This window comes from Pelophylax lessonae (genome assembly GCF_965119305.1).
Source record: "Pelophylax lessonae genome assembly, chromosome: 6".
In the NCBI taxonomy this organism is placed as follows: Eukaryota; Metazoa; Chordata; class Amphibia; order Anura; family Ranidae; genus Pelophylax; species Pelophylax lessonae.
Genome location: NC_138773.1, coordinates 313,390,571 through 313,413,321, shown reverse-complemented (window position 1 = coordinate 313,413,321; position 22,751 = coordinate 313,390,571). Strand labels below are relative to the sequence as shown.

General features: G+C 48.7%; 1 protein-coding gene across 1 annotated transcript in view; it reads left to right on the top strand.

Annotated features, from left to right (window-relative positions):
* The first annotated feature begins 345 nt into the window (after positions 1-345).
* The window catches only part of PTPN4 (protein tyrosine phosphatase non-receptor type 4), a 215,690-nt gene continuing 193,284 nt past the window's right edge, over positions 346-22,751 (top strand). The window contains exon 1 of the mRNA XM_082261048.1: positions 346-548. The gene's annotated coding sequence lies outside the window, so the exon portion shown is untranslated. The remainder of the gene's footprint in view (positions 549-22,751) is intronic.

The window sequence follows — 22,751 nt, the reverse complement described above, 5'->3', positions numbered from 1 at the left end:
ATCTGATTTCCCCCCGCATTACCTACCCCCATATATACATCTGACCCTACATTAATCTTTCCCCCATCCCACAATTCCCTATCACCCGCTATACATCTGACCCCCCCATTATCTACCCTCTATCCCTATATACCATTGTCCCCCCATTCCTTACCCCCCCCCCCCATTTATACATCTGACCACCCCCCCCCCCCTATACATTCATCTTCCCTCTGCTCAGCATTCAACAGTTGCATAACTCTCACCTCCCCTTTGCCGTCTCCTATAGATTGCAGGGGAGGTAATCATCACCCTCCTTCTATAGGGCCCCCCCCCCCCCACCCAGATCTCTCTGACCATCTGCAGTCCACCCACCTCCATTTCTTCATTACCTGCTCTGCCCTTTACCCCGGAGATCCCTGCGCTGGGCTGCAGCATGACGCTCCATCTCCTGGGAATGCCGCCGCCGACTCTTCAGTGGAGCTGAGACCACCCGACGGGTGCAGCTGGAAGACCCCCCTCCCCCCACCTTCCTCCCTGCGAACTGCAAGACCGGCTCTTATATGAAGGTAAACTTATGTGTTTCTGTTGTTTCACAGTACATTGTATACCCAGCAGCGATCTGAGGGTGGCCCTCAGGGCTTCCATCATACATGGTGCTGGTGACCCTAATTTCTGATTCCTGAGCGGTCACCCCTCCAATCCTTCTGCCAGCATCAGGGGGCAGCCCCCTCCAGGACAGCGGTTGAGGAGGTCGCCCTCAGGGCATGGATTGTGCATGCCAGTGACCCTATTTAAGATTGAATTCCAGAGATGTCACCCCCACCCTCTGCCAGCTGAGGGGCACATTATACCCCCCTCCAGGGCAATGGATGGAGGTGGGTCACTCTAGGCACAGATCTTGCATGTTGGTGTTCCTAATCTTCAATCCCCCCTCCATGCTTCTGGCACCTGAGGGGTGTATTATACCCCCCTGCAGGGCAGCAGATGGAGGGGGGGTAGTCTATTGGGTACAGATCTTGCATGCCAGTTACCCTTATTCTCCAGGGCTGTCACCCCACCCCCTCTGCCAGCATGTTATACCCCCCTCCAGGGTAGCATATTGGAGGGGGTCGCTCTCGGCACACATCTTGCTGGTGATCCTAATCTTCAAATTCTGAGCTGTCACCCCCCCCCCAGTGCTTCTGCCAGCTCATGGGGAATATTATACACCCCCCCCCCCCGAAGGCAGCAGATGGAGGAGGGCATAGATCCGTCATGCCAGTGACCCTGTTCTCTAATTCCATAGCTGTCACCCCACCCCCTCTGGTAGCTGAGGGGCATGATATAGCCCCCCTCCGGGGCAGCGTATTGTGGGGGGGGGGGGGTCACATCTTGAAAGTCAGTGACCCTAATCCTGAATTCGAGAGCCGTCACCCCACCCCCTTGTGCCAGTTGAGGGGCATGTTATACCCCCCTCCAGGGCAGCGTATGGGGGGGGGGGGTCACATCTTGCAAGCCAGTGACCCTCATCCTTAATTCCAAGTCTGCCACCCCACCCCAGTGTGCCAGTTGAGGGGCATGTTGTTATATCCCCCTTCCAGGACAGAGGATAGAGGCAGGTAGCTCTTAGGGCACAGACCCTGCATGCCAGTGACCCTATTTTCTAATTATGTAGATACCCCCCCCCCCCCCCCCCAGGGCATTGGATGGATGGAGGTAGGTCGCCTTCAGGGTGTGCGATCTTGCATGCTGATGACCCTAATGTGGAATTCCAGAGCTGTCACCCCCCCCCCACCCCATCCTTCTGCCAGCTGAGGGGCACGTAATGCCTCCCTCTGTTGCAGAATGTTGGGGCACATCTTGCAAGCCAGTGACCCTGTTCTCCAATTCCATCACCCCACCCCCTGTGCCAACTGACGGTTACAATATACCCCACTCTAGGGCATTGGATGGAAGCCCGCAGGGCACAGATCTTGCATGCTGGAATTCCAGAGCTGCCCCCCCCCCCCACCCTCCAAATCCTTCAGCCAGCTGAGGGGTGTATGCTGCCCCCCTCTAGGGCAATGGATGGAGGCGGGTCTCTCTCGGCACAGATCCTGCATGCTGGTGACCCTAATCTTCAATTCCTGAGCCCCCCCCCCCATCCTTCTGCCAGATGAAGGGCACATTAATCCCCCCTCACGGCATTGGATGGAGGCAGGTAGCCCTCAGGGGCAGGGCACAAATTTAGCATGACGGTTCCCCCCCTCTGCTAGCTTAAGACCCTCTAGGTCAGTGTTATTGTGGGGGGGGGGGACATCTTGCAAGTCAGTGATTGTAATCCTGAATTCCATAGTCCTCACCCCCCCCCCCCCACCCCTGCCAGCTGAGGGGCACATTATCCCCTTTAAGCTTCTGCATGGTGGATAATTGTCCTGGTGACCCCAATCCTGTCACCCCCCCCCCACCCTTCTCCCCCACATGAACCCCAATGTCTGGGCTGTGGATCTCTTTGATCCCTCGATCGCCCTCCTGGCATTGTTGAGCGGAGCCCCTCCAGCTGGCATTGTTGAGCGGAGCCCCTCCAGCTGGCATTGTTGAGCGGAGCCCCTCCGGCTGGCATTGTTGAGCGGAGCCCCTCCGGCTGGCATTGTTGAGCGGAGCCCCTCCGGCTGGCATTGTTGAGCGGAGCCCCTCCGGCTGGCATTGTTGAGCGGAGCCCCTCCAGCTGGAGATCTGTAGATTAACAATTCCTAAAAAAAGAAAGACGCTGCTCTGTATCTCAGAATGTACCCCCCCCCCCCCCCCGGTGCTCTCTGTGCATGCCGCTATCTCTGTGTTTTGTGTTTTCATTCTGGTGTTTGCAGAAAGCTCCGTGCGGTGCTGACAGGCATTTTTTTTTTCCCTCTATGAGCGCACAGATATAGATGTAGCATTACGTCACTTCTTCTGTGTGCGTCCCCCTGCAGCAGAAGCTGAGCCCTCCGCCGCTCCTGGTCTGTCATCTGCAGCTTTTATCGCGTGTGTCTGACAGCTGTGACAGCGCCTGGACCCCCGCAGGGAGGACGCTGTGATAAATGCAAAGGAGAGGGGGGGGGGTTGCATCATTGCTGAAGTTCGGTGCGGATTCTGGACTCCAGCTACTGTGATCAGCATGCTGACATTATGGCAATGATGAGTTAAAGGAGAGCTCTGCACTTACAAACTTTAGAGCAGAACTCCTTGGAGCTGTTTGGGGGGGGGGGGGGGGTCGGTGTGCTTTTTGGGGACCTGTTTACAGTGTTGGTTCAGGGGGCGACTGTAAAACTTTGCAAAGCCTTTAACCACAGGGGCAGCTATAGTGGGGGGGGGGGGGGGACACATATTATGGCTACGGCCACAATGCTTTGCAGGAATGATACCTCCTGTCACTTTTAGTGGGTGTACCATCCTATTCAAGTGAATGGGACCCCTCGGCAAGCACCCTGCTACAGCATGCATACGGTTGCGGTGTGCTAGTGCAGGGATTTAGGGGTTCAAACAGGCGGTGAGGAGGCAATATAGTCAAATGCTCTCTGAACAGCGATCCGAACATGCATTGCTCTTCAGAGCATTGCTAGTGTAAATGAACCTTTATGAAGTGGGTTGGTGTTCGCTTGGAGGGGCGGTGCACTTTCTCTTTTTTTAAATTTGAGAGCGTACAAAGCAACCCTCCATTCAGGTTTCTGCAGTGCAGTGCTGCCCGATGCACTACAGAAAAATGCAGCATGTCTGTCCACACTGCGGGTCGCACAGGGGACGACGCGTCACGAGTGGGTCGCACAGGGGACGACGTGTCATGGGCGGGTCGCACAGGGGACGGCGTGTCACGGGCGGGTCACACGGGGGACTGCGCGCCACGGGTGAGTCGCACACGGACGGCGCGTCGCACAGGGACGGCGTGTCGCAGGTGGGTCGCACAGGGGACGGCGTGTCACGGGCGGGTCGCACAGGGGACGGCGTGTCACGGGCGGGTCGCACAGGGGACGGCGTGTCACGGGCGGGTCGCACAGGGGACGACGTGTCACGGGCGGGTCGCACAGGGGACGACGTGTCACGGGCGGGTCGCACAGGGACGGCGCGTCGCGGGTCGCACAGGGACGGCGTGTCGCAGGGGGGTCGTACAGGGACGGCGTGTCGCAGGGGGGTCGCACAGGGGACGGCGCGTCACGGACGGGTCGCACAGGGGACGGCGCGTCACGGACGGGTCGCACAGGGACGGCGCGTCACGGACGGGTCGCACAGGGACGGCGCGTCACGGGCGGGTCGCACAGGGACGGCGCGTCACGGGCGGGTCGCACAGGGACAGCACGTCATGGCAGCAGGAACCTTTCTCTAAGTCTCTGTGACCTGAGTCGCACCGATTAGAACAGTTCCATTGCAGTTAATGGGGTGTGAATTGTCTTGCGACTTTGAAGTCGCATGACAAGTCGTGGCAGTGTGATCCGAGTCTTCAAGTGGATTTAAACTATGACGTGACACCGAGTAAACAGATACCAAAACATTTTGCGCTTTAAAATGATGTGGAGTGGTGATAAACGATGGCACAATACATTATCCATAGGTGACGCTTTAAAAGCCTTTACAGGTGACCAGTTTAGAGTTACACAGGAAGTCGGCTGCTAGAATTATTACTCTCACTCTGACGTTCATGGCGATTTCTCCTGTGCGGTGCGATCGCCATTTACATAGATGTGCGCATGAGCATATTTAGATGTATTGTTTTTTTTTTTTATCAACTTTATTGCTATCACAAGGGATGGACAACTTTTTATAGCATGGGCCATGACAGGTCTTCTTTATGGGGGGAACTGGGGTCCAATAGACCCCACATCTCTCCTCTGGCCTCCCAAAAAATCTGATCGAACTGAGGTCGGTTTGATCAGATGCTGTACAAGCCGGTGACGGCAGCTAAATAAACAATCCCAAACTGGAAGTGACAAATTCCTCGACGCTTCTGGGTTCTGACATCACAGAGGAGGGGGTGGGAACTTCCATTCCTTCCACTCTTCTCAATGAATGTGAATTGGATGCATCCTTCCTGGGCTCCCCAATGTCACAGGAGAGCCTAGTAAAGGGGGCGGGGTAGGGGGTGGGGAGTCCCCACCCTCTTTATGTGCCTGCAAAAGTGATCCAGCTTCTGTATAGCTGTTCAGATCACTTTTACTAAAAATAAAAATATATAATGTATGTGTGTGTGTGTGTGTGTGTGTGTGTGTGTGTGTATATATATATATATGTGTGTGTGTATATATATATATATATATATATATGTATGTATGTATGTGTGTATATATATATATAAAATGTGTGTGTGTGTATATCACTGTAGTAGCGGTATTGAGATGGTTATATACCATACCTGTGGGATCCCTCTGGAAGCTGGAAATCACTGTATAGACACCGCTACTACAGTGATCCCCACTAGCCTCTGGGCCTGTGGCTGCCCTGCTGCCTGTTGAACAAAGGAGGTCGCTTCCTTGGCACAGGCACCATTCAGAGGAGGATTTTTCCTTTTTCAATGAATGCAAAGTGTTCTGTGATTGGATGAGGTCCAGAGGTGGGAGGTGACTTCTAGGTCTCCACTTCTTGCAATCAGAGAATGCTTTGCACTCATTGAGAAAATAAAGCATCCTCTGAATAGTGATTGGTGTTGAGCGGCTCGGCACTGGACTCGGGAGCCAGTGGAGATCATTGTAGTATCGGTGTCTATACAGTGATTTTCAGCTTCTAGAACAGCCTTTCTCAACCTTTTCAATACAGAGGAACCCTTGAAATAAATTTCTGGTGTCGGGGAACCCCTGCTAACAATTAAAAAATCTACAACTCATGACACATTAGTGTGACAGTCAGTGGGAAGAATGCGCCTTACTGTTGTCATCATTGGGAAGAATGACCCCCCTTACAGATAAAAGGAACAATGGTGTCATTGGGAACTTATCTGAGAGGCAGAAATTGCCCATTTCTCAAGGAACCCCCAGCAACCTCAGGAGGAACCCTGGTTTATTTTTTTAATATTTTGCTTTTAAGGGTAGAGGATACATAAGGGGTCTTAAAGACCCCTGATCTTTCCATAAAGAGGACCTGCCATGCTGTATTGGTATTGCAAGGAATGTTTACATGTCTTGCTATAGCAATACAAGTGATTAAAAAAATGTTTAAAGGGACAGTGTAAAAGTAATAAAATAAATAAAAAAAAAATATATAAATATATAATTTTTTTATTTTTTTTTATTTTTTAAAGCGTCCCTGCCCCCCTTGTGCTCGCGTGCAGTGGTGAATGCATATGTAGGTCAAGCCCACATATGTACACGTTGTTCGCACCACACGTGAGATATCACCATGAATGTTAAAGCGAGAGATTCTAGCGCTAGGCCTCCTCTGTAACTCTAAACTGCTAACCTGTAGAAAGCTTAAAGCCTCGCCTATGGGGATTTTTTTTAAGTACTGCAGTTTGGCGCAATTTTACAAAAAAATTGTGGTATTCATTGTGTTTTTTTTTTATTGATCGTATTTTTCCCCAAACATTTGCATTTGAAAAGCTGCTGCGCAAATACCGTGTGACGTAAGAAATTGCAATGACCGTCATTTTATTATCCAGGGCCTATATATATATAAAATGTTTGGGGGTTCAAGTAACATTCTAGCAAAAAATATAGATTTGTACTTGTAAACAATAAATGTGTCAGAAAGAGGCCTGGTCCTTAAAGTTTTTGTTGAGAAAAAACATTCCCCTCTGGGAGATCTCTGTACATTGCAGGGATTATAACAAACTTTGTTGCAGATTCCGACCTTCTGTTATTCTGAAGAAATCATTGTTTGTTCCTCTGTGCTGAGTGGGTCTAATGGGAGTGGTTTCATAATTATCAATCAGCTGTGGCAGCTGCAGGGCTCTGAGGAAAGCTGCTGGCCTGCATCCCTTTAGACGTGTTCCTATTGGGAGGATCTCACCAAAAATGACATTTTTGGTGCAGGGGATGCCAGAAATCTGACTTGTATCTTAGTGCAGACTTCTGGGAAAATCGGTGAGCCAATCACACAAGCAGGAAATGATGTTTCTGGGGGTGTGGTCAGTATACATTCTGTGTACAGAACAGCTCCAGGCGGCCATATTGCATTTTCAGAACATTACAACAGCCGCAGATTGAAAAGGAAAGATAATTTCTAATAACATTCAATTACAATATGATTTGTGTCACAATTGTATACGCTATATTGTTTTTCTTTATTTGCTGATTTTTTTTTTTTTCCCAACAAAAGTGGAGTTACAAAGGAAACCTTGACTGACTAAAAGAAATAGGCCGCCATGTCTGCTTCCTTCTGGAAATGCTAGCCTTCTGGCTGCCTCTGGTATCCACTTCTTTGGAGTTCATGACCCCATTACAAGCATTTAGTTCTGCACGCTTGTTTTGAGCCTGAAAGTGCTAAAGCCAATGGATCACCATAACGTGACAAGCGGCATATTCAGAAAGGAAGACCAGCAATGGCGTCCTTACCCTCTATAAGCTTTTCGTCCGGGCTTTATATCATCCATTGCAGTTGGATTCATGAGGTTTTCATGGTAGGATCTGCGGCTTCATGACTGTGCATGACCCCCCCCCCCCCCCACATCTCCCCATATGTTGTGGGCCGCAGCAGGTTTGGGAAGGGGGCAGCGATAGGACTGGTGGCAGCGATGGGACTGGGGGCAGCGATGGGACTGGGGGCACCGCTCTTTTCTTTTCTCAAGCTTGGCTTCAGCATTGTTCGGTACATGAAGCTACGGGCGACTATACGGATCTAGCTGGCAGGGCAGGCTGATGAATGCCAATATTAGAAGTAGAGGCTCTAGATCAGTGATAGCGAACCCCAGTTGCTTTGGAACTACATTTCCCATGGTGCTCATGCACTCTGCAGTGTAGTGGAGCATCATGGGAAATGTAGTTCCAAAACATCTGGGGTGCCAAGGTTTGCCATCACTGATCTAGGGCAAGGGTTTCCTACTTTATTGGTATAGGGGGCTTCAAGTGTGGCCCTCAACATCACCAAGGGCCACACACATAATTTAGTAAATATTCCGTGTCAGACAGCAGACACCGAGGATACAGGCAAAGACTATAAACCCGATACAAGAGATGGTCAGAGACTGCACAACACTGAAGCAGAATCGGACTCAGGTAAGTATAAGGGGGGGATGGGGATCCTCTACCTTATACCTTAACCACTTCAATACCGGGCACTTTCACCCCCTTCCTGCCCAGACCAATTTTCAGCTTTTAGCGCTGTTGCATTTTGAATGACGATTGCGCGGTCGTGCAACACTGTACCTAAACCAAATTTATGTAATTTTGTTTCCCCACAAATAGAGCTTTCATTTGATGGTATTTGATCACCGCAAGGTTTTTTTCTTTTTTGCTAAACCAATAAAAAAAGACCGAAAAGTTTGAAAAAAAAAAAAAGTTTTTTTTGTTTGTTATAAAGTTTTGTAAATAGATATGTTTTTTTTCCTGCACTGATGATGAGGCACTGATGGGCGGCACTGGTGGGCAATAATGGGCACTGGTGGGCAGCACTGATAGATGGCAATGATGGGCACTGGTGGGCAGCACTGATAGATGGCAATGATGGGCACTGGTGGGCAGCACTGATAGATGGCAATGATGGGCACTGGTGGGCAGCACTGATAGATGGCAATGATGGGCACTGGTGGGCAGCACTGATGGCAATGATGGGCACTGGTGGGCAGCACTGATGGCAATGATGGGCACTGGTGGGCAGCACTGATGGATGGCAATGATGGGCACTGGTGGGCGGCACTGGTAGATGGCAATGATGGGCAGCACTGATGGATGGCAATGATGGGCACTGGTGGGCGGCACTGGTAGATGGCAATGATGGGCACTGGTGGGCAGCACTGATGGCAATGATGGGCACTGGTGGGCAGCACTGATGGATGGCAATGATGGGCACTGGTGGGCGGCACTGGTAGATGGCAATGATGGGCACTGGTGGGCAGCACTGATAGATGGCAATGATGGGCAGCACTGATGAGGAGGGCACTGAAAGGGTCTCTGAGCCCTGATTGGCATTCCTGGTGGCCATGGGTGGGGCAATCCCTGGTGGCTCTAGTAGCATCCCCCAAGAGTCTGCACTGGTAAACAATGCTCTGATTACCAGCACAGACCCCCCCCCCCCCCCCCCACCAGGAGAGTTACCGATCGGCTCTCCTCTACTCGTGCCTGTCAGGCACGAACTGAGGAAAGCCAATCAACGGTTCTTCCTATTTACTATGTGACCAGCTATGATTGGACACAGCTGGTCACATGGTAAAGAGCCTACATCATTAGACTCTTTACCGGGATCAGAGATGCAGTGAGTCATAGTGACAAAGCTCACCACCGATTGCAGCAGAGCAGACTATCCTGCTGGACGTCATATGACGGCCAGTCAGGATAGAGCAACCACATTCCGGCTGTCATTTTGCTATATGACGGGCGGGAAGTGGTTAATGCAGAGAATACATTAACTGCTTGCCACCAAAAGATGGCTGCAGCGTAGGCTTCCAATACCGGGAGGGCGTCCTTGGATGTCCTCTCGTGATTGCGTTGCCCGCGCGCCCCCTTCAGCACGCGGGCGGCGTGCTCTGTGATCGCCGAGTCCTTGGGACTCAGCTGATCACAGTTCGGGGTAAAGGGCCAATCACAGAAGCACTTTACCACGTGATCAGCTGTCAGCCAATGACAGCTGATCACAGGATGTAAACGCAAGCCAGTTATTGGCTTTTCTCTCCTCAGGCTGACCCGCTCGTGTTAGGGACATTGGCACTCATAATCAGGGCACTGATTATCAGTGTCCGGAGTATCAGTGCAGTCCTATCAGTGCTGCCAATCAGTGCTTTCAATCAGTGCCGCCTCATCAGTGCCCTTCAGTGCTTCCAATCAGTGCAGCCTCATCAGTGCTCTTCAGTGCTTCCAATCAGTGCAGCCTCATCAGTGCCCTTCAGTGCTTCCAATCAGTGCAGCCTCATCAGTGCCCTTCAGTGCTTCCAATCAGTGCAGCCTCATCAGTGCCCTTCAGTGCTTCCAATCAGTGCAGCCTCATCAGTGCCCTTCAGTGCTTCCAATCAGTGCCCTTCAGTGCTTCCAATCAGTGCAGCCTCATCAGTGCCCTTCAGTGCTTCCAATCAGTGCCCTTCAGTGCTTCCAATCAGTGCAGCCTCATCAGTGCCCTTCAGTGCTTCCAATCAGTGCCCTTCAGTGCTTCCAATCAGTTAAGCCTCATCAGTGCCCTTCATTGCTACCTATCAGTGCCCATCAGTGAAGGAGAAAAAATACCAGTTTGCAAATTTGTATAACAAACTATGAACTTTTTTTTTTTTTTCCACATTTTTCAGTCTTTTTTTTTTTTTTTGTTTATATCATAATAATAAAAAAAAAAGGCTATATTTGTGTGAAAACAAATGCTAAAATGTCATATGGGTACAGCATACAGTGTAGCATGACCATGCAATTATTCAAAATGTGACAGCGCTGAAAGCTGAAAATTGGCCTGGGATAGGAAGGCGTAAAAGAGACCGGTAGGCAAGTGGTTAAGATTAAAAAATCCTAAAGTGACATTAAACGTTCAAGTTTAAATAGTCTCACCTGCTCTGAGTTGGTTTTGCACAGAGCAGCCCCAATCATCCTCTTCTCACATCCCCCGGCGGCTCTCTCCTGTCCCCTCCCTCCTGCCTTGTGCCCCTATAGCAGTGATGGGGAACCTTGGCACCCCAGATGTTTTGAAACTACGTTTCCCATGATGCTCAACTTCACTGCAGAGTGCAAGAGCATCATGGGAAATGTAGTTCCAAAATATCTGGGGTGCCAAGACTCACCATCACTGCCCTATAGCCTGCACACACGAAGCATGGCTTGTCTCCACCCCCGCTCTCTCCTTCATTGGCTCACTGGCTGTGATTGACAGTAGAGGGAGTCAAGGGCTACCAATGAGGTGGAAGAGCTGAGTCTCTCGTGCACATGGCTGGATCGAGGTGGGGGTAGGGGCTGGCACACACAGAAGGTTTTTTTTTATCTTCATGCATAGAATGCATGAAGGTAAAAAACTTTCAGCCCTTACAACCACTTTAACCACTTAAGCCCCGGAGGATTTTCCTGCTCAAAGACCAGGCCCTATTTTGCGATTCGGCACTGCGCGATTTTAATGGACAATTGCGCGGTCGTACGACGCCGTACCCAAATGAAATTGATGTCCTTTTTTTTCCCCCCACAAACAGAGCTTTCTTTTGGTGGTATTTGATCACCTCTGCGAATTTTATTTTTTTGCGCTATAAACAAAATAAAGCGACAATTTTGAAAAAATAACAATATTTTTCACTTTTTTTTATATGAAATTCCCCCAAAAAAATGTAAAAATCAAAATTTTTTAACATTTTAGGCCAATTTGTTTTCTGCTACCTATGTTTGGTAAAAAAAAAAATCGCAATAAGCGTTTTTTCATTTTTATTGTTTTTTTTTTTTTTTAAATAGTAATGGCGGCGATCTCTGATTTTTTTTTTTTTTTTTTTTTGCGGGACTGTGACATTGCGGCGGACAGATCGGACCCTTGACTGACATTTTTGACACTTTTGGGGGTACCAGTGACATTTCTACAGTAATCAGTGCTATACATATGCACTGTTACTGTAATAATAAAAATGTCAGGGAAGGGGTGAACTTTATTAGTGATCAAGGGGTTAAGTTGGTCCCTAGGGGTGTGATTCTAACTGTGGGGGGGCGTAATGTAACCACAGAGACATGCGATCCTACATAGCAGGATTGTATAGTCTCTGCAGTTACTCCAGGGAGAATGACAGGCGGCTTTGTTTACATCAGCCGCCTGCCTTTCTCCCTCTCCAGCGGGAGATCGCGAGTGACCGGCGGACATTGGAGCCGCCGGTCTCTCGCACGGGGATGTTCCTGAAGGATCGGGGGCGGGAGCGCGCCTCCGGCGGGGCTGACTGCCACAGTAAATATACTGTGGGTGGTCGGCAAGTGGTTAAGGCAAGGGTCTTTATACTATGGCCCTCCAACTGTTCAGGAACTACAATTCCCATCAGGCCTAGTCCTATCTGTGAATGTCAGAGTTTTGCAATGCCTCATGGCAGAGGCGTAACTGGAACCTTCAGGGCCCCGGTGCAAGAAACCATGAAGGGCCCCTTCCTGCCATCTTGGGGCCTACCCACGGTGGTGGAATGCCAGGGCCCGGTCGCAAGTGTGACCTTTGCGATCCTGGAAGTTCACCCACTGGTGTCAGTAGTTTTTTTTTTTTGGTATTTTATTTGTATTATTTTTTATCATTTTATTTAATTTTTTTACAATGTGACTGACTATGACTCTGTCCATTCAGAAAAGGAAGGAGCTGGTAAATTACAGATTTACCGACCCCTTCCTGGTTCTCTATTGTGACACATCCCCTGCAGCAGCCAGCAGGAGAGGGGAGGGAGCATTCTGAAGGGGGGGGCAGCACAGAAGGGGGGGGGGGTGGACCAGGGGAGCACACAGGGCCCAGAGACAGCAGAACACAAGTGAACTGGATAGGAGGAGTGGCGGGGGTAGCATACAGAGGAACCAACCTCCTCCATTTTCCTCCTGCAGCTACAGAAGGAAAAAAGGAGGACAGTGATTTCTCTACATGCTGCCCCCGCCGCCCCTCCTATCCAGGTGTACAGGGGAGCCACATGGGCCCCCTTGAGCATGGGGCCCGGTTGCAATTGCAACCCCTGTAGTTACGCCCCTGCCTCATGGGATGAGTAGTTCAGCAACAGCTGGAGGGCTGTAGTTTGAGGATCCCTGCTTTAGGCCCGGTTCACACTTATGCGATGCGGGAAGGCTGCGAATTCGCAGCCTGTTCCCGCATCGCAAACGCACCCCTGGCAGTTCACACTGCCATATGCGATACGCTGGTTGTGTCAATGTAATCTTAACGACACCCCCAGTTTGATCGCATATCGCAGTGCGATCTTGCAGTTTGCACAGGATCGGATCGCACAAGTGTGAACCACTGTGCGATCCGATTCTGATGCGGCTGCAAAAAAGGGTCCTGTGCGTCTTTGCTGTGGGTGCAGTGCGAACTTAACCATACAAATTGTATGGCTAAACTCGCACCGCACAGCCGATCGCATGTAATGAAGGAGCAGTGCGTTTCGATATTACATGCGATCGGCGCAGCCGCATCAATGTGAACCGGGACTTAAGGCCTCATGTACACGGGATCCCGGCGGATGACAGCTCCGTCTCCGCTTGCAGTGCGGAGAGGGAGGTGTCACAGCTCCCGCTGCTCTCTATGAGGGATCGGATGAGAGCGGACCGCCTGTCCGCTCTCATCCGATCCGATCCCTGAACAGATGGAAAAATAGGGTTTCCATCCGTCCAGATTTCACGGACAGAATCGGATGCGGATGGCAGCGGGTGTCAGCGGAGGTGTCTCCGCTGACATCCGCTGCCCCATAGAGCTGCATGGAGGATCCGATCAGATCCGCCTAAAAAACTGACAGGGGGATCTGATCGGATCGCCCGTGTGAAAGAGCCCTTACTCTGATAAACGCGGCTAACCAGCGTTTTTGAGCCCATAGCTTTACTAGAGGTGTTTTCTTGCTAAAAAAGCACGGAAAAACTCTTAGGCCCCTTTCACACTTGTGCAACTAGTCATGCAACTTTGGACATCAGAGTTGCACAACGTGTCGATAACCATTCATATATGCCCAACTTAAAGTTGCAGCAACTATAAAGTAGTTCATGCTCTACTTTGGTCCAACTTAAATGCAACTTGAGGGCCATAGACTTCAATGGCCGAAGTATGTTAAACAATGCAACTTGTGTGCAACAGTTTTCCATTCAAATTGGTCAAAGCCAGTCATATCCAAGTTGCACCCATCCAAAGCTGCGTAAAAGTTGCATCAAAAGTGCACCAAAGTTGCCCTCTAAAGTTGGTGCAACTTTGGAGTCCTACAAGTTAGAGCTGCACGATTCTGGCCAAAATGATAATCACGATTTTTTAGCTTGGAATAAAGATCACAATTCTCTCACGATTCTCTGTGTAACAAAAAAAAATTGGGATTACTTTACTGTTACTTTTTTTTTTTTTATTCATTAAAGTCTATTAATTGCGTTTGAAAGACTGCTGCGCAAATACAGTGTGACATAAAATATTACAACAATCGCCATTTTATTCTGTAGGGTCTCTGCTAAAAAAAAAAAATAAAATGTTTAGGGGTTCTAAGTACTTTTCTAGCAAAAAAAAACTGATTTTAACTTGCAAGCAACAAGTGTCAGAAAAAGGTCTAGTCTTTAAGAGGTTAAACTTCCTTTCTCCCTGGCAGAGGGAAGGAAAAGATACAATGTAATCATTTTTGTTTATAGTTACTGGGAGACTTTGCTGATAGCTGTTTGCAGGGAGACTTTTTTTTTTTTTTTTTTCCACAGCTGTTCTCTCTGCTATGCAGCTATGCAAAGAATCGAGCATATTTCAGGGTTAGATCGTCAGGAGGGGTGAATCGAGATCGCGATTTTCATACGATTAATCGTGCAGCTCTACTACAAGTGTGAAAGGGGCCTTAATGCAAAAAGGGCTGAAAAATGCAGAAAAACTCACATTTTTTAAAGAGGTTGTAAACCTAAAAAAATAAAAAAAAAATCTGAAGGACAAAGGCATAATGAGCTAGTGTGCATCGCATACTAGCTCATTATGAAATGCCTTAGAATGAAGCTCTTCCAGCTCCGCCCGCTCACCATTGAGACGGCCGACATGTTCACCCATCTTCCTTCCGGGTTCGCATCCTCCGGCCATCTGATTGACCGGAGCTGCAATGACGTCACTCCCACGCATGGGAGCCGCCGTTCCTGGCACAGGGCTCTGAAGGATTGGCACCGGCAGCCGTTCCTTCAGGTCCTGTCACTGGCTGCATGAAAAATAAATACCTCCTACACGGTGCATGTTTAGGAGATATTTACACTACCTATAGGTAAGCCTTATCATAGACTTACCTTTATAATGTGCGCATAAGGTGTAAGGCTTTTGAATCCCATTGTAAAAAGAACGAGAAGAGGGCGCACCAACCTTGCGCAATACCCAAGTGGTGTTTTATTGATAAAAGAGAAAGGAAATACGCTTACAAACACAAAAGTCTTTAACCACTTAAGCCCCGGAGGATTTGGCTGCTAAACGACCAGGGGGTATTTTGCGATTCGGCACTGCGTGACTTTAACGGACAATTGCGCGGTCGTGCGACGCTGTACCTAAACGAATTTGGCGTCCTTTTTTTCCCACAAACAGAGCTTTCTTTTGGCGGTATTTGATCACCTGTGCGATTTTTTTTTTTTTTTTTTTTTTTTTTTTTTTTTGCTCACGCGCTATAAACAAAAAAAAGAGCGTCAATTTTGCAAAAATAGCAATATTTTTCCCTTTTTTTTATATGAAATTCCCCCCCAAAAAAAATGTAAAAATCAAAATTTTTTAACATTTTCGGCCAATTTGTTTTATGCTACATATGTTTGGTAAAAAAAATCGCAAAAAGCGTATTTTGATTGGTTTGCGCAAAAGTTATTGCATTTACTAACTAAGGGAAAGATTTTTGTCTTTTTTTTTTTTTTTTTTTAACGCGTAATGGCGGCGATCTGCGTTTTTTTTTTTTTTTTGCGGTACTGCGACATTGGGGCGGACAGATCGGACCCTTGACTGACATTTTTGACACTTTTGGGGTTACCAGTGACATTTCTATATGCTATATATATGCACTGTTACTGTAAAAATACACTGGTAGTGAAGGGGTTAACTTTATTTGAGAGGGAGGGGCTGTGTGTGTCCCTAGGGGCGTGATTCTAACTGTGATTGGCTGTGGCTTCAGCTGTATGCAGAGTGATCAATGGATCTACATAGTAGAACCAGATGATCATCTCTCATACAGAGGGGAGAATGACAGGTCGCTTGTTTACACAAGCTGCCTGACTTTCTCCCTCTCCCCCGCCGATCGCAGAGTGGCCGGCGGACATCGGGTCCACTGGTCACACGCGTGGGGGGTCCGTGACCACGCGGGAGCGCGCCTCCGGCGGCGCGCGCTCGCTCCCTAGACCCTCACAAGCAAGCGACATAGCCCTACGTCACTTTGCCTGTGAGGGGCTGACCGCCGACGTAGATAGTCGTGCGGCGGTCGGCAAGTGGTTAAAGTGTATCCAGTCCACAATGGACACAGAGCAACCAGGACAATGTCCAGCATGAGGACCTTCCAAATGACTGACACGTTTCAAGGGGGATCCCCTCTTCCTCACAGCCCCAAGAGAATCTCCCCTCGAAACGCATCAGCCATTTGGAAGGTCCTCTGGCATGCTGGACATTGTTACGGTGACCTGCTTGCTCTGTGTCCATTGTGGAATGGATACTCTTTTAAGACTTTTGTGTTTTGTGATTTATATTTCTTTTCTCTTTTATCATATAAAACACCACTTGGGTAATGTGCAAGGTTGGTGCGCTCTCTTTTCATTTTTTTTTTTTTACAGTGTTTCCATTGGGTTTCCCCTGACCCCAGGAGGGCAGCAAAGTCTGCGCCTATACCCGGAGCCATAGAGATTCACCGCCGCCACATCTCTTGAGCACTGGAGAATTTGTTTGTTCTAATTTGAATCCCATTGTTACGGTTGTATAGGTTTTTCAGCATGTAGGAATTATTTACATCATATATTCTGTTTGAGGTAACTTTGCATATATTTTTAACACAAAAGGTTATATTGTAGTCTTTTTAGTACACATGGGACATTTACAGTATCTCACAAAAGTGAGTACACCCCTCACATTTTTGTAAATATTTTATTCTATCTTTTCATGTGACAACACTGAAGAAATGACACTTTGCTACAATGTAAAGTAGTGAGTGTACAGCTTGTATGAGAGCCGGTTCACACTACCGCGACCAGAAAGTCGCCCCATGAAGGAGCGACTTTAGCACGACTATAGTGTGACTTTGAAGAGACTTAACCACTTAAGCCCCGGAAGATTTTACCCCCTTCCTGACCAGGGCCTATTTTGCGATTCGGCACTGCGTGACTTTAACGGACAATTGCGCGGTCGTGCGACGCTGAACCTAAACGAATTTGGCGTCCTTTTTTTCCCACAAACAGCTTTCTTTTGGGGGTATTTGATCACCTGTGCGATTTTTTGATCATGCGCTATAAACAAAAAAAGAGCGTCAATTTTGCAAAAATAACAATATTTTTCACATTTTTTATATGGAATTCCCCCCCAAAAAAATGTAAAAATCTAAATTTTTTAACATTTTCGGCCAATTTGTTTTCTGCTACATATGTTTGGTAAAAAAAATCGCAAAAAGCGTATTTTGATTGGTTTGCGCAAAAGTTATTGCGTTTACTAACAAAGGGAAAGATTTTTTTTTTTTTTTTTTTTACGAGTAATGGCGGCGATCTGCAATTTTTTTTTTTTGCGGCGGGACTGCGACATTGCGGCGGACAGATCGGACCCTTGACTGACATTTTTGACACTTTTGGGGTTACCAGTGACATTACTACAGTAATCAGTGCTATACATATGCACTGTTACTGTAAAAATTACACTGGCAGTGAAGGGGTTAACTGTATTGGAGAGGGAGGAGTTAAGTGTTTCTAACTGTGATTGGCTGTTGCTACTAGTGTAAGAACAGAGATCAACGGTCCTACATAGTAGAACCGTGTGATCTCCATTCTTACACAGGGAAGAATGACAGGCGGCTTTGTTTACATTAGCCGCCTGCCTTTCTTCCGGTGTAACGGACAATCGCGAGTGCCCGGCGGACATCGGGTCCGCCGGGCACACACGCCGGGGGGGTCCGTGACCGTGTGGGAGCGGAAGCGCGCCTCCGGCGGCACGCACTCGCTCCCTAGAGCCTCACAGGCTAGCGACGTAGTACTACGTCGCTTTGCCTGTGAGGGGCTGACCGCCGCAGTAAATAGTCGTGCAAGCGGTTAAATGATAGGCGACTTTGTCTGTGGGGAATGCCTGGGTAATCTTTTTCTTTTTCCTGGAAAGTCTGATCAAAGTCGCTTGAAAATAGATAAGGATCCGACTTAGAGGCGACTCCCATTGAAGTCTATGGGCACAAGTCGGATCACAGGTCGCCTTGAAGTAGTACAGGAACCTTTTCTGAAGTCGGAGCGACTTCAGTAGTGCATATTAAGACTGCTCTCATTCATTTACATTGAATTTGTAATGACAACGACTTGAGGTGACTTGAGGTTGCACAAGTCGCGTCCCAAGTCGGAGTAGTGTGAACCGGGTCTAACAGTGTAAATTTGCTGTCCCCTCAAAATAACTCAACACACAGCCATTAATGTCTAAACCGCTGGCAACAAAAGTAAAATTTGCTTTCACACTATGTCAGACATCGCATGTGATTCGGAGCGCACTGCTCTGAAAATCCCATGCGATGTATGTGCGATGCGAATTCAGCCATACAGATTGTATGGCTGAATTTGCATCTGATTCGGACACAACACAGGACCCTTTTTTTGGGTCCGCAGCAGAATCAGATTGCATGGGTGTTCACACCTATGCGACCTGATTCGTGTCAGAACTGACAGTTTGCAGTGCGATATGCGAACTGATCTGGGGATGTTGCTAACTTTGTATTGACACCCCCAGCGATTCGCATATCGACTGTGAACTGTCTGTGATTTGAATGCAATGCGGGAACCCCCAGCGATTCGCATATGGCAGTGTGAACTGCCTACGATTTGAATGCAATGCAGGAACCTGCGGTGGATTCACAGGGTTCCCGCATCGCATATGTGATTCGAGACTAAACTCAACTGCCTGGAAACAACTATAAATGTCTCAGTGTACATGGACAGATAAGATGACACAGAGGAGATTTCAGGGGCTTCTGGAAAAAACGCCCAACTGCTCCTAAGTGCCGGTTCACATATATGCAATGTGGGAACCCTGTGAATCCACTGCGGGTTCCCGCTTCGCATTCAAATCGCAGGCAGTTCACACTGCCATATGGGAATCGCTGGGGGAGTCAATGCAAAGTTAATGACTCCCCCAGATCAGTTCGCATATCGCAGTGTGAACTGTCAGTTCTTATATGGGTGTCAAACTGGTGGCCCTCCAGCTGTTGCAGAACTACAAATCCCATCATGCCTCTGCCTATGGGAGTCATACTTGTAACTGCAAATCCTCATGGGATTTGTAGTTCCGCAACAGCTGGAGGGGCCGCCAGTTTTGACACTACTAGGCCAGACAGTACTCAGGCCTAGTAGTGAAATGGATTGGTTTAGGTCTGTCACAGGAACACACATGCGATCCGATTCTGCTGCAGACCCAAAAAAGGGTCCTGTGCGTGTTGTGTCCAAATCCGATGCAAATTCAGCCATACAATCTGTATACAATCTGTATGGCTGAATTTGCATCGCACAGACATCACATGTGATTTTAAGAGCAGTGCACTGCGAATCACATGCGATGTCTGACATCACTATAGTGTGAACCGGGACTAAATGTCAGTTTATCAGCAGCAGTGTACGTGAGGCTTTAAAAGCGACAGGAGGGGTGTCTCCCCCACTTTAGCCAATCACAGCGGTCACATCATCGGAATGCCCATTTCCACCTCCAATTCATTACCTCTTTAATGACTGGGAGGTGGCGGCGGCGGGAAGGGGTTAAAAGCGCGTCTTGCTGTAACAGATAGGTTAGAATGACAATAAAGAGGACTTGCACCGCAGTACCCCAACGTGCAGCGTGCCTAAGTTCCGGGAATTCCCCATTTGCACAGTTTTCAGCTGCTTTTTTTTTTTTTTTGAGTGGGTGGCATTGGAAGGGATGTTTGGCACTGACAGGGTGCGTCGTAAATAGTTTGATCCGTGTTGATGCCGTGGTTTGAATCGCAGATCCGCTCGGTGCTGTGTCCCCCTGGGGTGGGGGGAGAATTATAATTACTATGAGACCTGCCGCATCTCCCCAGCTGTGTAACCTGAGACACTTTGTAGTAGATGGAAATATGTTTGGTATGTGTTAAGCGGTGAGACCTGATGATACGCTGAGAGTCCCTAATGGTTTGTTTGGGAAGTCGTTAGCGGCTGTGACCGGCACCCGGCAGTAACCTTATTATCCCTCTAATCCCTTTTCACAAGATAGTGATCCCAGCACGCCGCCGCTGGAATGATGGGGGATGTGTTGGTGCTGTGACTGCCCTATCTGCGTATTCTGTATTAGGCCGGGTGATATTCCTCATTAGTGCACCTCAGGAATTATTACCCAGAACTATTACCCAGAATGCTTTAAATCCCTGGTGGCCAGCTTGCAGCCCGGGGGCCACATGTGGCTCTTTGGCATTTATTTACTGGCCCAGGGGGGGATCCCTGCAGACAGTACTCAGGTCTAGTAGTTAAATGGTTTGGTTTAGGTCTGTCACATTGTCTTCTTTTCTTCTTGCAGTCTCTGACCATCTCTTGTATCATGTCTGCAGTCTCTTACCATCTCTTGTATCACGTCTGCAGTCTCTGACCATCTCTTGTATCACGTCTGCAGTCTCTGACCATCTCTTGTATCATATCTGCAGTCTCTGACCATCTCTTGTATCATATCTGCAGTCTCTGACCGTATCATGTCTGCGGTCTCTGACCATCTCTTGTATCACGTCTGCAGTCTCTGACCATCTCTTGTATCACATCTGCAGTATCTGACCATCTCTTGTATCATATCTGCAGTCTCTGACCGTATCATGTCTGCAGTCTCTGACCATCTCTTGTATCATGTCTGCAGTCTCTGACCGTATCATGTCTGCAGTCTCTGACCGTATCATGTCTGCAGTCTCTGACCGTATCATGTCTGCAGTCTCTCACCATCTCTTGTTTCATGTCTGCAGTCTCTCACCATCTCTTGTATCATGTCCCCAATCTCTGACCATCTCTTGTATCATGTCCCTAATCTCTGACCATCTCTTGTATCATGTCCCTAATCTCGGACCATCTCTTGTATCATGTCTGCAGTCTCGGACCATCTCTTGTATCATGTCTGCAGTCTCTGACCATCTCTTGTATCGTGTCTGCAGTCTCTGACCATCTCTTGTATCGTGTCTGCAGTCTCTCACCATCTCTTGTATCATGTCCCCAATCTCTGACCATCTCTTGTATCATGTCCCTAATCTCTGACCATCTCTTGTATCATGTCTGCAGTCTCTGACCATCTCTTGTATCGTGTCTGCAGTCTCTGACCATCTCTTGTATCGTGTCTGCAGTCTCTCACCATCTCTTGTATCATGTCCCTAATCTCTGACCATCTCTTGTATCATGTCCCTAATCCCTGACCATCTCTTGTATCATGTCTGCAGTCTCGGACCATCTCTTGTATCATGTCTGCAGTCTCTGACCATCTCTTGTATCATGTCTGCAGTCTCTGACCATCTCTTGTATCATGTCTGCAGTCTCTGACCATCTCTTGTATCGTGTCCCCAGTCCCTGACCATCTCTTTTATCGTGTCTGCAGTCTCTGCCCATCTCCTGTAGTATGTCTGGATGTGTGCAGGATTTCACTCTTTGACATCAGCTGTGTTCCCCCCTTGTTGGGGTTTTGTTCAGGTGCTGAAGATGCAACAGATCCTCTGTGGGGTATCACATAAGACTCATCATAGGTCAGCAGGATGGGGTGGGGGTACAGTAGGTTAGACATTACAGCTTAGGAACACCTAATAGTGACCCCCGCCCCTTTTTTTTTTTTTTCCTGGAGATGAGCGAATCGTATCGGTCTGGATGGGTTCTCACGGGCAGTTGTTATCTCTGTGTAATTAATGTAAACGTTTGTAAGTGACCACCCGTAACACACAGTCTGTATAATTCAGAGTGCACAAAGGATGTCTTTATACGCCTCTCGGTGTGGGAGGGGGGGGGAGAGAGGGGGGTTCCCCCCCCAGCTGCCAGGCCTGGCATGGTGACAAATGTCATCCTTCATTCACATGAATCTGCGTGCCGCATCCATTCTCGTCTCATTCAGGATTTTCTGATGACACATCAGAGTGGTGTAAACATCCGCACTGGGGGTGTCGCCGCGTCTTCCCGTAGAAGGTCTCCAGAATGACGGTGTGTAAAGGGAACCTCACAATGGCTGGAATATCACAAGGAACTCCTAGTATTATCATTGGGGGAGCTGCATTTTTAGAGGGGGGGACCATGTATATCATGACATCTTGGACCTACAATAGTCTGAGCTCCTCTCAGCATGTGCCCGATTGTTCCCGTGCAAAATTGGGTCCCAACTCCCACAGAAACATGTTGCCCTATAGCAGACACAGGGGCAGTTCCATTCACTTTTTAGTTGGCACCCCCTCACTTCTGCTAACGTGCCCACCGAACCGCATGGTGCCGCAGCACCACCAGGGCTCTATAGATTCAAGGTGCTCACTTGTGCTAACGTGCCCACCGAACCGCATGGTGCCGCAGCACCACCAGGGCTCCATAGATTCCAGGCGCTCACTTCTGCTAACGTGCCCACCGAACCGCATGGTGCCGCAGCACCACCAGGGCTCCATAGATTCCAGGCGCCAGACCGCAATGGCGACAAGAAATCTGGTTTAGCCGCCAAATGTTTCCACACACCCTGCGCACCCCCCCTCCCCCCCCCCTATGCATTCCAGGCCCTGCATGCGGGCTCAGGTCCTGCCAGGGTGGGTGGGGGTCGGAGGAGAGATGACCCACTTCTCCTCTCCTCTCCTTCATGTTGCTGACCCAGTAAAAGAATGCCGTACACGTCACTTCCAGGCTCCCGTTGACAGTTTCTTGGCTGGGACAATCCGTAGTGCA